The 16,312-nt window shown below is 37.2% G+C and overlaps 1 protein-coding gene across 7 annotated transcripts in view; it reads right to left on the bottom strand.

The window, feature by feature from the left end:
- Positions 1-7,692, bottom strand: part of LOC110462625 — a 143,377-nt gene extending 135,685 nt beyond the window's left edge. For 2 of the 7 annotated variants that reach the window (XM_021516669.1, XM_021516678.1), the window contains exon 1: positions 6,885-7,167. The gene's annotated coding sequence lies outside the window, so the exon portion shown is untranslated. Of the gene's footprint in view, positions 1-5,986; positions 6,068-6,429; positions 6,452-6,884; positions 7,171-7,587 lie in introns of those variants that run through there. The other 5 variants (XR_002464304.1, XM_021516670.1, XM_021516677.1 and 2 more) reach the window with 5 other exon arrangements.
- Positions 7,693-16,312: the final 8,620 nt, after the last annotated feature.

The raw sequence follows: 16,312 nt of genomic DNA, 5'->3' as shown, positions 1-16,312 counted from the left end.
CCCCCTGTTGTTAGGTATCCACCCAAGGATCCCTACCGCCACTATGGAACTGACTTCCTTACAAGGACATTAGGTCTCCATCCCCCTGTTGTTAGGTATCCACCCCAGGATCCCTACCGCCACTATGGAACTGACTTCCTTACAGGGACGTTGAGTCTCCACCCCCCTGTTGTTAGGTATCCACTCCATGATCCCTACCGCCACTATGGAACTGACTTCCTTACAAGGACGTTGGGTCTCTACCCCCCTGTTGTTAGGTATCCACCCCAGGATCACTACTGCCACAATGGAACTGACTTTCTTACAGGGACGTTGGGTCTCCATCCCCCTGTTGTTAGGTATCCACCCCAGGACCCCTACTGCCACTATGGAACTGACTTCCTTACAGGGACGTTGGGTCTCTACCCCCCTGTTGTTAGGTATCCACCCCAGGATCCCTACCGCCACTATGGAACCGACTTCCTTACAGGGACGTTGAGTCTCCACCCCCTGTTGTTAGGTATCCACCCAAGGATCCCTACCGCCACTATGGACCTGACTTTCTTGCATGGACGTTTGGTCTCCAACCCCCTGTTGTTAGGTATCCACCCCAGGATCCCTACCTCCACTATGGAACTGACTTCCTTACAGGGACGTTGGGTCCCCCCCCCCTGTTGTTAGGTATCCACTCCAGGATCCCTACCGCCACTATGGAACTGACTTACTTACAGGGACGTTGAGTCTCCATCCCCCTGTTGTTAGGTATCCCCCCCAGGATCCCTACTGCCACTGGAACCGACTTCCTTACGGGGATTTTGGGTCTCCACCCCCCTGTTGTTAGGTATCCACCCAAGGATCCCTACTGCCACTGGAACCGACTTCCTTACGGGGATTTTGGGTCTCCACCCCCCTGTTGTTAGGTATCCCCCCCAGGATCCCTACCGCCACTATGGAACTGACTTACTTACAGGGACGTTGAGTCTCCATCCCCCTGTTGTTAGGTATCCACCCCAGGATCCCTACCTCCACTATGGAACTGACTTCCTTACAGGGACGTTGGGTCTCCACCCCCCCTGTTGTTAGGTATCCACCCCAGGATCACTACCGCCACTATGAACTGACTTCCTTACAGGGACGTTGAGTCTCCCCCCCCCTGTTGTTAGGTATCCACTCCAGGCTCCCTACCGCCACTATGGAACTGACTTCCTTACAAGGACGTTGGGTCTCTACCCCCCTGTTGTTAGGTATCCACCCCAGGATCACTACCGCCACTATGAACTGACTTCCTTACAGGGACGTTGAGTCTCCCCCCCCCTGTTGTTAGGTATCCCCTCCATGATCCCTACCGCCACTATGGAACTGACTTCCTCTCAGGGACGTTAGGTCTCCACCCCCCATTGTTAGGTATCCACCCCAGGATCCCTACTGCCGCTGGAACCGACTTCCTTACAGGGATTTTGGGTCTCCACCCCCCTGTTGTTAGGTATCCACCCAAGGATCCCTACCGCCACTATGGACCTGACTTTCTTGCATGGACGTTTGGTCTCCAACCCCCTGTTGTTAGGTATCCACCCCAGGATCCCTACTGCCACTGGAACCGACTTCCTTACAGGGATTTTGGGTCTCCACCCCCCTGTTGTTAGGTATCCACCCCAGGATCCCTACCGCCACTATGGAACTGACTCCCTTACAGGGACGTTGGGTCTCTCCCCCCCTGTTGTTAGGTATCCACTCCATGGTCCCTACAGCCACTCGAACTGACTTCCTTACAGGGACGTTGGGTCTCCGTCCCCCTGTTGTTAGGTATCCCCCCCAGGATCCCTACTGCCACTTGAACCGACTTCCTTACAGGGACGTTAGGTCTCCACCCCCCATTGTTAGGTATCCACCCCATGATCCCTACAGCCACTAGAACTGACTTCCTTACAGGGCCGTTGAGTCTCCACCCCCCTGTTGTTAGGTATCCACCCCAGGATCCCTACAGCCACTGGAACTGACTTCCATACTTATGGATCTTTGTTGGAAAATTTTAGTTTGTTTTATCCCTGTGACCTTCAAAGTTGGTCAAGGTCGTTGATTTAAATAAAGTTGATAGCCCTTCATAAAGCCATTTAAAAAAGAAAAAGATGATGTTAGACGACAGTAAGAGCTGTCACATCATGCCATACGCTCACTTTCCCATCTGGGCAGGTATGCAATAAAAGCATTACTACACTTAAACCTTTATGCACTCTTGGCTGTATTCATCTGTATGATAAAGATATGTTATATAACATCGGATAAAAACAAACGTTTAATATTGCTTATTACCGGGTATTGATTTTTGATAAGGACAAAATTACAATTACACTTATCTCAAATCATTACCAGCATTTTGCTGAATGAGAAACATGATAGTGTACCTACCTTTTTCCTCACTAAATCCTCCATAGTATGCAAGTACAGGATAATTATGACTGAAGATTTCCATAGATATTCCACTCATTGATCAGATAATAACTTACACAAAAATAAGTAAACGAGATAAAATCAACCTTATAAAGAGTGTCACTATGAGTTTAGTACCACAACAGTAAATTTATGGGGGAACATGTACAATCTTAAACACTAGGTATAACTTCACATTGTATGTAAATTTTCTCAATACTAGCTTACCAGGTGTACACTGGTAACAAAAACCTTGTTTTAAATATATATGTACAGATAGATACCTAGTCATATACACCTGTTCATTGGTAAACTTAACGGTTTTAACCAATGTTAAATATTTCTTAATAAGATTTTGACTGCTTTATCCTACATAAATCACTTTATGTATTTAAGATCGAGATGAATCAGTTTATTCAATGTAGATTGGTATATCATTACAGTTCTGAGTATACTTGGGAAACAATAGTACTGCCAGTGTCGGAGAAGTTCGAACTAACATTCTACTGTCGCAGAAGTCAATTACGTATCAGATGATACCATCATTATTATGAGTTTGAATTTCAGGGTTAAAGTAATTATGGATATTATATATCTGTTCAAAGAATTTCATGTGTAACTGTCACTATTTCCCGACTCCAGTGACCAATATTTACCGTGCCAGTACAGAGTAAACTCCTTGGGCCACTCAAATCTTATGTTTTCTTTGACAGAAAATAATGGCACATGGTGTGACAGCATTGTTAGCTTTAAATGTCCGTAATCTGAATTGTTTAAACTGATTTTTCGACAAAATAACTATGTTGAATTATTTTTTTACAGAAAAAACCTGGACAGGGTGATCTTATATGATTGTTAGCTTTAAACGTCACCAAAACTGAACCTTGTATACAAGTATAATGTGTACATGTATTATGTATCATATGGACACTGGGGTTTTGGATCTAATATAAAGGTATGCAACTTTTGAATTTACCACTATATCACTTAAAACAAGATGTTGTTGGCAATGAGACATACAGGCAAAAACTGACTAAGGATTATATGTTGAGGAACATTTTTCTTCCACAATTTTTATCACATGGCCGAGGCATTAACGTATTTTACAAACAAAAAATCATGCTACGTAGAAATTTGTCGGAGGTGATAAGCTTACAAATTTGTATTCAAGAATTACTCCGCTATTATTACAAATCTAGAACCATTTGATTTCATAATACATAATTATACAATTTACTTAGAATTCTTCGGTACTGTTTGATTTAAACCAGTTTTAAGTGTATGTGAAGCTTAACCACATGTAAGATTTAAGCATCCATTATCTAATACAAAGGAATGCAACTTTCAAATTTATCACAATATCAGATGTTGCTGGCAGTAAGGCATCAGACAAAAACTGATTAATGATAGTGGGTTGAGGAACTTTTTTCTTCTAAAATTTGTATGGCATGGCCGAGGCATTGACGTGTTTTACAAACAATTAACAAATTACGCTACATGTACAAATGTAGGTAGAAATTTGTCGTAGGTGATAAGCTAACTAATAAGAATGCATAAATCACTCTGCTATATATATGTTTACAAATCTATAACCAAATATCATTTTGAAATACATGTACTTCAAATACTTTGGTACTGCTGCGTTTTGATTTAATTCTGAGTGTCCGTGCCGCCCAGCAACCACTTGTAAAATTTAAGCATCTATAAAAATTTCGACTTCACCGTTAACTGATTACATGGATATTTCCAGTTAATTATTCTAATTTCACAAGAATATCTGAGAGAGACAGAGAGAACACAAGCAGACAGATCTATAAATAGTGCAGACAGAAGGACAGAGCAGATATAGAAATACCACAGACAGAAGGACAGAGCAGATATAGAAATACCACAGAAAGAAGGTCAGAGCAGATATAGAAATACCACAGACAGAAGGACAGAGCAGAGATAGAAATACCACAGACAGAAGGTCAGAGCAGATATAGAAATCCCACAGACAGAAGGTCAGAGCAGATATAGAAATCCCGCAGACAGAAGGTCAGAGCAGATATAGAAATACCGCAGACAGAACGGCAAAGCAGACATAGGAATAGGGCCGCAGAAGGAAGTACAGAGCAGATATAGGAATACTGCAGACAGAAGGACAGAGCAGATATAGGAATACTACTGCAGACAGAAGGACAGAGCAGACATAGGAATAACGAAGACAGAAGGAGAGAGCAGACATAGAAATAGGGCTGCAGAATGAACCCCGAAGGACAGCAGACATAGGAATACCTCAGACAGAAGGTCAGAGCAGACATAGGAATACCTCAGACAGAAGGACAGAGCAGATATAGGAATACTACTGCAGACAGAAGGACAGAGCAGACATAGGAATAACGAAGACAGAAGGACAGAGCAGACATAGAAATAGGGCTGCAGAATGAAGGGCAGCAGACATAGGAATACCTCAGACAGAAGGTCAGAGCAGACATAGGAATACCTCAGACAGAAAGACAGAGCAGATATAGGAATACTACTGCAGACAGAAGGACAGAGCAGACATAGGAATAGGGCCGCAGAAGGACAGAGGAGACATAGGAATACCTCAGACAGAAAGACAGAGCAGATATAGGAATACTGCAGACAGAAGGAGAGAGCAGATAAAGGAATAGGGCCTCAGAATGAAGGACAGAGCTGACATAGGAATACCTCAGACAGAAGGACAGAGCAGATATAGGAATACTACTGAAGACAGAAGGACAGAGGAGACATAGGAATAGGGCCACAGAAGGAAGGACAAAGCAGATATAGAAATAGGGCCACAGAATGAAGGACAGAGCGGACATAGGAATAACGAAGACAGGAGGACAGCGCAGACATAGGAATAGGGCCGCAGAAGGAAGGACAAAGCAGATATAAAAATAGGGCCGCAGAATGAAGGACAGAGCGGACATAATAATACTACAGACAGAAGGACAGCGCAGACACAGGAATAGGGCCGTAGACGGAAGTACAGAGCAGACAAAGGAATACTGCACACAGAAGGACAAAGAAGACAGAAATATGAAATCAATATCACATATGAGAGGTAAAGATTACTGAAACAACAAACAAATATCCCAGCTGTATTTAACATTTTTTTTCAGTCCATAGGTTCTTACAAATGCTTCAGCAAACTTGATGTATTTTTCAATACAACTTCACTTTTTGTTATTAATATATATTAATATTTTATTGTGATGCAAATTTCATGAACCAATTCAAAAACAAGCTTTTGCATTTATTGTGTTACTTTTTTCTTTTACAATTTATTGTTTGTCTGTTTAAGCCAGATATATTATTCACAATTTTATTACCTCCTGGATTTAACAGGAAATGTGAATTTGCATGCATTGAAAAGTTGTTACCAAAAAAAAAATAAAAAAAAAATATATATATTCTTTTTTTTAAACATAGGAATAATAAATGATTTATTGATGGTATTTTAACAAGCCATAAATGCCATTACTGAAGACCTATGAACAGTATTAAATACATACAAATATTGATGTAAAATATTCAAACAAAAGCCTGCTGCAGAGCTCTACCAGCTTACCTAGACACGTAATAGTTGCTCCCAGATCCTCACATATTCATTTTGCATTACATTTCTCAGGGTTTATAAAATCAATAAAATAAAAATTGTTTGCCACATCTTATTTTCGAATAGTCAATGAGAAAACAAGCTGCTAGACTATATTAGAATTGTGTGGGACCTGCTGAATGGGTGTGAGTGGGGACCCTTTTCCAAACCTTTTTATCCTGTAAAATCCATACTATTCATGAACATATGTGTGTGTTGGTTTTGTAAAACTGAATTTTATCAACCTATTATAGAAGTATGTGATCTGGTAGATTGATTTTTACCTATATTACCATAACTGTGGCTACTGTATTATTTGCATATATAATTTAACAGCATTTTATTTTCACCTGGAACGGAAAAAATGAGCAGATAAATATAAATATGAAAGCTCGATCCATAAGGCATTCACTTACTTAGCATATCGACTGTAACACTTGACAAAAGCCGCAAGACAGGGTGGAACATCAATACTTATTGAACCCCTTGAGTAAGACACAAACAGGTAACCCAATCTACCTGTACACATAGAGATGTTTCCTATCCTACATTATACACTGTGCATATTTTTTTGGAAAAAAAAACATGTACAGGATAGTGAGGCAACTTTAACATTTAAAACATATTTCTTTTCTTAATATTCTCATGTTATTATACATGTATGTGAAACCACTTCCTTAAAGTTCTCTTACACACAGTTATATATGATCTCAATAACAGTAAATTTACATTCTCCATTCATGTATATTTAAAGCAAAAATTATTTCAATTTGCTTTCTTTCAAAAAGGCCTGTTAAGCAGGACAATTAGAAATACAGAATACAGAGTTAAGTTGACAATACTTATAAGCAACTCGGTAAGAAGTACTCACCTATGTCAGAATATCGGACTCTGTCATCACCCAGTGAACACGTTTGTCAGCTTTCACTTATTATCATAATGTCTGTAAGACTGATATTTAATCCAAGAGAGTAATGAATTAACAAGTCACAATTTAGTCACAGGTAGATCTTACTGTATCTACTGAAGTCGGAGATCCCTAACAATCATCCCCTACTTATGCCCAACAGATTGGCTATGTCCCGGAATCATATGAAAAATCAATTACTACATTATCAATATGGGTAGCACTATTGCATGAGTAGCCAGTGGGCCGGTAAATTCCCCGAGCCTTTATCGGGAGAGTGAAGGTCTTTGTACTGTGATTAGAGCTGGACGGTGTATGTGTTAAAGGATTTACAGGCCTGCTGCTATGTTTAGACCATTTAATACTTATCAATCGCCAATCTGTCACTCAGGACAGGTAAAATGCTCACAGGTGAGCAATGAATATTTAAGTATTGTACTGTAATAAACAAAATGGAAATTTCACAAACAAGCAATTCCAGTTTTTCTATACAGCCTAATCTGATTCCGATACCTATCTGCTTATATAGCCTGTTAAAGTGAGTTTACCTTCAGGCCACCTAGGCACATCAAGACTGAGCAGATCACATCCTATTTATCCTCACTGTTACGCTGTACACATCATACATCATATACAAACCGTATCTAGATCTGGTCAAACGTCTTACCTGGTAAATCTTAGCATAGTTATGCAACCATGAGTTATCAGACAATACAAGATGTTGTAATACTCTAGCAGCCAAGACTCCTTTTCGGCTGGAATTCATCGGTCCAGACCATCCTTATCCACTGATCATACCTGCAAATCAATCAAGAATGGGTTCCAAACATAAGTGCCATTTTCCACGGTGGTTGATAATGTAGCGTCATTATTTCATCCTCAGTCGAGGTGTCTGCCATTGTGTTTGGTTCAAGTTTACAGCCATTATTAAGAAGTAATGATATAGTTTGAAATTAATTGTTACCTCAAAGATATATTTAAGATAATTATATTTTCAGTAATGTTGACATTGACCTTTGACAAAACACATCCATTACAAACAGGAGTTCTCCCCTCCTCTGGCTCGAGGGCAACACACACGGAGCTGTGGAATCATCTGTTCTGAAGTTAGGATGGTACAAATTCTATATTTAGAAAGAGTGTCCTTGACCACTGAATGACCATGCCAAAAACCAACTGAGGTTTTCATCTTCCTTAGGTCAACTCATACATCAAATTTGAGCGAAGTGCAATCACAACAGTTGCTTTGATACATGCAAGAATTTTTATAATTCAAACAATACAGTGGCTTTCCAAAGTAAACATCCAGACAGGTAATTTGATCATCCAGACAGCTAATTTGATACATGAATTCTATTTTTAGGGATGATGACCTTGACATTTGACTTCCCATATGCCTTAACTCAATAGTGTTCTTATAAAGGGTCAACTGACGCACCAAGTCCACATGAGCTTCGTGTAATAATTTGTTTTAAAGTTAACATCTGAACAAGTAATTTGATATGTGAATTTTTTTATGAACAGTGACCGATTTTGACAGATCATACTGAAACTCAAAAGGGATATTCTACTTCTCTAGGAAAACTCCAAGCCAAGTCTTAGCTTTGTGTGATCCTTTGTTCTGAGTAAGTGACCTTGACCTTTGATGGGCCACACCTACAATGTATAGGGTTCTTTCTATTACCTATAAGCTACGCCTATAAACAAATCTTACCTTTATGCAATAATTTGTAAGGAAATAAAGATCTGTCACACCAAATGATGTTGAGCTTACTAAAAGGTGAACTTGTTTGATGGTCACTCACACAGTTAATCTGGATGTGGTTTAGGGAATTAGCTTTCAGTCACACCTTGATGAGCAGACTTTGTTGTTAAAACTCCAGTGAACTATGGTGTCCAGTAACATTCAAATAATTCAGTCTAGTCCTGATTCAATGCACAATTCTTATCTTACAGGGAAAGTCCTTCCATATTTTCAAACTTTGTAGCCTATACTATAAAACTCAGGTTAACGGTATGGCCATATATATATATAAGTCCACAAACACTCTCTCACTCCTGTCCATGACTCAGTCTGAATTTCTTACCCACAAAACTAAATATCTTACAAATAATACAATTATATCTGGTAATATCTAATTAGTTATGATAACCTGAAATTATGCATGTTCAATATAAAATACAGGTATATTTTGTCTAGATTGATTACATAAGATATGTTTCAAAACCATATGCTTAAAGGGATAAACGGGTAACGACAATATGGAATCTTTTTATTACCTCAATTCCTTCCTAATAGAAGTGAAAGTGTCCCTAGGTGTGTGACATAATAGTACAGCAAGATTTATTACTGAACATGCACAGCAGGCAATTAACTTAATCCAAGGGTTTTACAGATAAGAACGGGCCAACCTGTCAACACAAGGGCTAATCTAGTTTATCTTACTGCATTCAACATCAAAGTTTCTATCAACCTATAATTTATCATGATGATTTATTATTGTAACTAGTTTTTAAGTGTGTTGATGGAATAATCCTTATAGATTCCAAAACATTTTTAGTAACAGCTACCGTCCTGGGTGTATATTTTCCACAGAATCCATGGATTTCCACGGAATAAATCCACAGAATTGCATGGAAATAATCCGCGGAGTATTCAGACTCCATTTTCCACAGATTTCCACACTATTGAAAAATATTGAATATGGAAATGTGCGGACAATTTCCACGGCCTGTGCGGAAATGTGCGGACAATTTCCACGGTCTTGATGGTTAGTTTGCACAGCCTGTGAGGAAACCTGCGGCGTTTTACATTTCCATGGTGTGACCTTTGATGAACTTCATCCCAAATCAATAGGGTTCTTTCTCTAACTTATGACGAACCACATTCTAAATTTGTCCATTTGAGCTTTGTGTCACTGTGATTATCTGCTTTGAAGTTGGCATTTGGACAGGTTATATGTTATTTAGAATTATACTTTTAAGAGTGACCTTCAGTTTTAGCAGATCATGCCCAAAAACTTATAAGGTTCAGCTTCTTCCCTAGAGCAACTCACATAGTTTAAGCTTTGTGTTATCACTTGATCTTATGTTATTAATCCAAATAAGAGGATTTCTATTTTAAGTACCTTGGTAACAGTGACCTTGGCCTTCGATGAACTACATCCGAAATCAAACGGGTTCTTTTTTCTTTCTTACTGTAAACCACTTACAAAATTTCAGCTTTCTGCGATTATCTGTTCTTAAGTAAGCATCAGGACAGGTACTTTTTTCTGTGATTTTCTACTTTTTTTAACAGTGACCTTGACCTTTCAATAAATCACCCCTCCAAAATAAGGGGGTCTTATTTTTCTTTTGGGCAGTCCACATTTACATATCAAGTTTGAGCTTTGTGTAATCATTCATTATCAATTTGGACGAGAAATTTAACACACTGACACAATTACCACAAATATATGTTCACTTTATTTAATGGATATATTTCACTTAACTGCTAAAGTCTTTATGAAATATATCCATATGTACAATGCACTTGTGCAATCTGAGAAGTGAGATGAACACACATTGTGGTATTGTATACCATCCCTAATTATTATAGATATAATTACCTCCCTTTAAGGGCTAGAATCTCCAGCTGGACTAGTGATTCTAAAAAAACCTTTCCTGATTAACAAGTAATTTTTTTATTTTGCTCATCTTGTTGAATAATTTTGGGTTAGTGGAATTCGCACATGGACAAGTCAAGATTGGAAACTACTACCCCAATATACTTGCGATATTCATAACTAAAATTTCTAGCCCAACCTTTACAATCACAACATAGTGTACTCAATCCCTTCAGTCACATCCTATTTACATAATAAAGGACTATGTCTGGTTGGAGCCTCCTAAAGTCTTTCTGCACCCAAATCGATCAAATTCGAAGCCTTTTATTCAATTATTGAATCACTTTTCTTTTACTTAACTTGAATGTTTAAGAGTAAATTTGAAGCCTTATAAAGGCCCCTTCCCTTAACAATTTCTGCTGTAAATCTAAATTTCATAAATCAATGCAAAATTCACTTCATTTTCCCAAAATCATGTTATTGTGTGATATTTTCCCAAAGGCCCCTGTGGAAAGGAGATAGAAAAATCACTGCTATTATGAACAGATTTGTTTTATATTTTCAATTCCGGTTGCCAGTAACCAGTAATATATCTTCGTTAATTATTAGAAATATGAATGTTTAATCATGGTGTTTTTATTATGATTTCTCTTGGAAACTATAGAGTGCATGCTTGAACAAACTCACGTAAATTTGACTGAATGAATTAGCAGCACAGGGGATATCTTCCCATTGCCTAGTAAACATATATAGTAGTCATACTGAATTAATTCATTAGTCTCTTTCAATACCTTAGTTAGAGATGTTATCGCATAAATCCTTAGCGTAATCTATATGGCTTCATGATAAATTTATTTTTGACGTGTAAAAGGCATGCATTTTTATTTAAATCTAATCGAAACAAATTTGTGTAATTAACTACCCCACTTATCCCAGCCTTTATCTCCGACAAAAGAAAAAAACTTCAACATGAGAAAATTGGAGGCCATTGAATTATACTGTATAACAATTCACCTTGAGATTGGCCATGTATTGCAGCATTATACATCATTCTGTCGGACTGGTGTATAAAACACCTGTATACAGACAATCTGTGTAGGAAATTTATGATACAGCCTACTTAACAGTGAGTAAACATGTTAAGTTATGGCCCTTTAATTCCCTGTAATGAAGCTATATAAGTTATGGTCGAGGCCAAGACATATACTCTTACATGTTGAGCAGGCCATTCTTAATTCCAGGGACATCACTAAGCTGGTGTTTTAAAAATGGCAAAACATGCTAATCAAACACCACATGTTTGGTAATACAGTGTAAATAAAACATCTCACGCAGGTAGAGAAAATTCATACTTTGTAAATAATACTATTTAGTGTAACTTGAACATTTCCACCCTAACTTGTAGCAATTCAACTTTAACTCCTACCAATCAGTTCTACAGAGAACCTGTTCCTCATGATGAAATGTTTCTTATATCAATTCAAGCCTAGTCAGATAGAAAATATGTACATTATATAACAATGTCATTTACATTACTTCAGGTTTAAAGACAGAAAATACATACCTTGTGTTACAATATTACTTATATCACTTCAGGCCTACAGACAATCCATACTTTGTATTACAATGTTACTTATATCACTACAGATTACTTTCAGTCCCTGCACTGTATACTACTTTACTATATTTTGACCTGTCCTGCAACTCCCTTTGTATTTGTATTCTTTTTAAAAACCTCATGCAGTTTTATAACACAAACAAACCATTGTAATTTTGTAGATATTACATTTTTTTTTTTTTTGTCTCATCTTATTTTTGCTTAAAAATTGATAAATGTTCTGGAAAACAGAAACAAAATGCCTCGCTCTGAACGACACTGCTTTCTTAATCATATTAGAATTCAGTTTAATCAAGGACTTGCATAGCAAATCAAATTCCTTGGTTTAAATTATAACTAGGGCAAACAAAAGGATCAGTCACCAGTTTCCAAGCGTTATGTATCAAAATGAGTCCATACCTGAAAAAACAGTGATCTATTTCATGGTTCTCTTTTGTAGTCTGACAAACGTACGAAAATGTTGTATGCAAATGAGGCCACATCTCCTCGCCGATTTTTTTCCACTTCCGAAGAGCCAAGAGACATTCTTATATCGATAAACAGTGTTTTCAATGAAACGTAAACCTTGTAATGCAATTAACTTCCAATTCGAAAATATCTGTGGGAGGCAGGGGGGACACTGAACACTCCCTGCAACCGTACTCATATCGGCAGAAAACTGTTGGGGTTACGGATGACTGTCATAAACATGATAACAATCTATTAATGGAAAAAACACCAACAACTAAAAACTGTATTTTATAAAAATCAGAACAAACAATTTTTAACAAATTCCTCCCGTCGGAAGTAGCAGTCATGTTTCCGTGTGTCTATTTTAATTTAGTGTTCAAAGAAAGATAACTCGAATACACTAAAAGAAATTCTCTACGGTGACATGCAAGAACAAAAGCTTCGTTTGGAATAAAAAAAAAAAAAAGAACTTTGATCGTCAAATTAATTATCAAAACAAATGTTTTAAACTTTTTATTAATTTTTCAATGTGTCAACTTGAACGAATTCATGTAATTCATGTAATTTATTTTATTTATTTTTTTATTTATTTTATTTATTTTATTTATTTATTTTATTTATTTTATTTATTTAGTGATAATATGTTGAAGGTAAGTTATTTCTCATTTTGTTCTGTTTAAAATTGGTGAAAATTGGAAGTTCATTGCATTACAAGGTTTACGTTTCATTGAAAACACTGTTTATCGATAAAAGAATGTCTCCTTGGCTCTTCGGAAGTGGAAAAAAATCGGCCTCATTTGCATAAGACATTTTCGTACGTTTGTCCACGGACTTAGATAACATAATCTAATTCCGTGGTTTGTCAGACTACAAAAAAGACCGGTTCATGAATGAAATATATCACTGTTTTTTCAGGTATGGGCTCATTTTGAGCAAGATAAAAAGTGCATTAACTAAGCAAAACTGCATATTTATGCGAGTTTTTTAATCAGTGATTAATTCTATGTTTTCCGGACGAACTTCCGGTAAATTTTGTGTCAGTTTACAGACGATGGCCAAACGTCTAAAATGTCCTTGTGTAGTGTCCAGCAGGTCTCGTAGTAACGAGATATAGGTTGATAAAATTGCTGCGCGGAAATATATAACGCACGGAAACTGATGACTAGACATATTAGCCTATTGTATGCTAAATATTTTACTCTCTGTAAATAAAGTTATTATAAGGTAAAACATGAATCGCCATTGATAACCATGATATTCCCTGGACAAATTGTCTTGCATGCTTTGAGAACTTACCATGTAAAGTTACCACGTGTCTCAATCCTCTCGTTGATTGATGGCCATCATCAAAAGGGGCGCAACTCTGCATGTGTAGCACTGCTTGCTTCCCGCCAAAAACTATCAATTAAGCGATTCACGCATACGCAAGACCACGAAATTACATTCGACTGCTATCCAAGTCCGTGGCAAGGTAATCTGTATCCTGCTGTAAATCTAAACACATATTATGATATTCAAAATTCTTCTGTAATTAATTTGATTCGATATAAAGCTTCATTTCTCATCCACAGGTAAGAATTGATATTATTTTTCTATTTAACTATATGTCTGTGTTATTACATCAACTATTTAATACCGTTTTATCAGTTTGTTCAATACTAATTGGAAGTCTAGAGATAAATAATATTTACTATGAGATAAAACACCCCGATCATCATTTAATTATGACAACCTCGTGGGTGTTATCTAAAAAGATGGTCCGATACATACACTCTACCACGGACTTATTAAGATGTTAGCAATCTAATTCCGTGACTCTACCAATAAAATTTGCCGAAGTGACTTATTTAGTTTTGCCATGACTCATGAAAAGACACATCCTACATTTTTGTTGTTCAAAACTTAATGTATCATATTGATATACAAATTGATAATAAATAACACATTCCTTTTATGCATACCTGCTATCAATTCAGGATCGCGGGTCGATAATATTTTTGTTATAAATATTCTGGTCGGTGCGTGAATTTCTGGACTGCGAATTATACTGATCATACGCTAACATTAAGTCGAAATAGGCGATTTCCAATTCAAAAAAGTGTTCACATACTATAAAGACATAAATGATCGTGTCATCGTAACACCTAAAATAGATAATACTCCGTCAAGTGACTTCGAGGATCATTTTTGAAGAAAAAACCCATCAAAATCACGAGACATACAAGAAGTTATGTTAAAATTTAGATTTGAATGCAGCCATATTTTATAGTTCATTTAATTAGCATTCAGATTTTTAACAGATTCGATCATTAAGTAACGCTAGTTGATTCTATCGCGATCTGCCCTATTCGCCTAGGTAAGACTGAACATTACATGTAATTAACGATAGAATGACAAGAACACAGATCAAGGGACATAACTCTCACTTGCCGACTTCGTTAAAAGGCTATTCATCGACAAAGCTGTAAGTTTTCATAAATTTAAGGAAAAAATCTTCTTCTCTATTATAATTTATGCAACGGAACATTGCCAAATTACTCATGTCAATGTCAAAATTCCAAATGACGGCGATAACACTATGACGACAAGGACACTAACATGTGCATATACAAATGTACAGCAGTGCCACTGTTAATTGTAATTGGTGTCTTGCTGTATAGTTAAGATGATTACATGTTCAATGTAAACCAATGATTTATAATAAGGTCCCCCCCCCCCCCCCCCCCTACACCTATGAGTACTAAATGTAGATTACGTCATGTCATGGCGCATGACGCCATATCCTCTAATGGAAGACAGTAGGCATACATGTCTTTAGGTTTTTTTACGAGATATCTACTCTCATACATAGTCTCTGAGGCAGCGAAAGATGAAAAGTATTGTTAAGAATCTGATGAGGTCCGATTTCTGTTTTGTGGGTGTTTTTTTTTTATATAACTGATAACAGTCGCGTCACAACAACGAAGTCACATAAATCCGTTATCTCTTAAGTCTTGCTGACACATATCCGCCATCACACTTGTATTGTCATTTCCAGGATTCTGGAGGAAGCACTGTGCAGCTATTCCTGTGAAACGTTGGGTGAGGTGTACAATGCATATCTTACATAATGGTTAAAGACGGTGTGATAAGATTTTGGAATTGAAAATTGGACGAGGATACGATGTTTACACAAGGAAGCGTATATGTAGTACGACGTGATTAACCTCAATGATACATAGTGTACACAATACTGTTTTCATACCCCTCTTTACATAGAGATTCGACTCGAAAGTTGGGTAAAAATGACCTTCAGTTTCGGGTAATATAGCTATAGCTACGTGTCATGATGTAATTAGTCCCAAGTGACGATCTTGTCACGGCTTTAATTAGCTACGTATTATACACTTAACCTAACGTTTTACATGAATATTTATAACGGTGCGCCCGGAATCCTGTAAATGACTTTTGAATCGCGTTGGTGAATCACCTCCAGCAGGGTTACTTAGATAAGATGATCCTGGTGAGTATTCTATATATAACACGATGTATAGACCTGTCTACTTTTTAATAATATTATAGGTATGTTTTGTGTTACTGTTATACATTTTTGACCGAATTTAAGGCTCATGTGCACCCATCAAGATATTCAAAGATTTGACTGTTGCATGAAGAATGCAGATAACTTAATAAATTGTTAGCTATTTTTTTTTTACCTTTATCTAACAGTGAGGAACGAA

The sequence above is a fragment of the Mizuhopecten yessoensis genome, unplaced genomic scaffold (assembly GCF_002113885.1).
Source record: "Mizuhopecten yessoensis strain PY_sf001 unplaced genomic scaffold, ASM211388v2 scaffold10815, whole genome shotgun sequence".
NCBI lineage: Eukaryota > Metazoa > Mollusca > Bivalvia > Pectinida > Pectinidae > Mizuhopecten > Mizuhopecten yessoensis.
The sequence above is the reverse complement of the archived record's forward strand: the minus strand, read 5'-3'. Positions and strand labels throughout refer to the sequence as shown.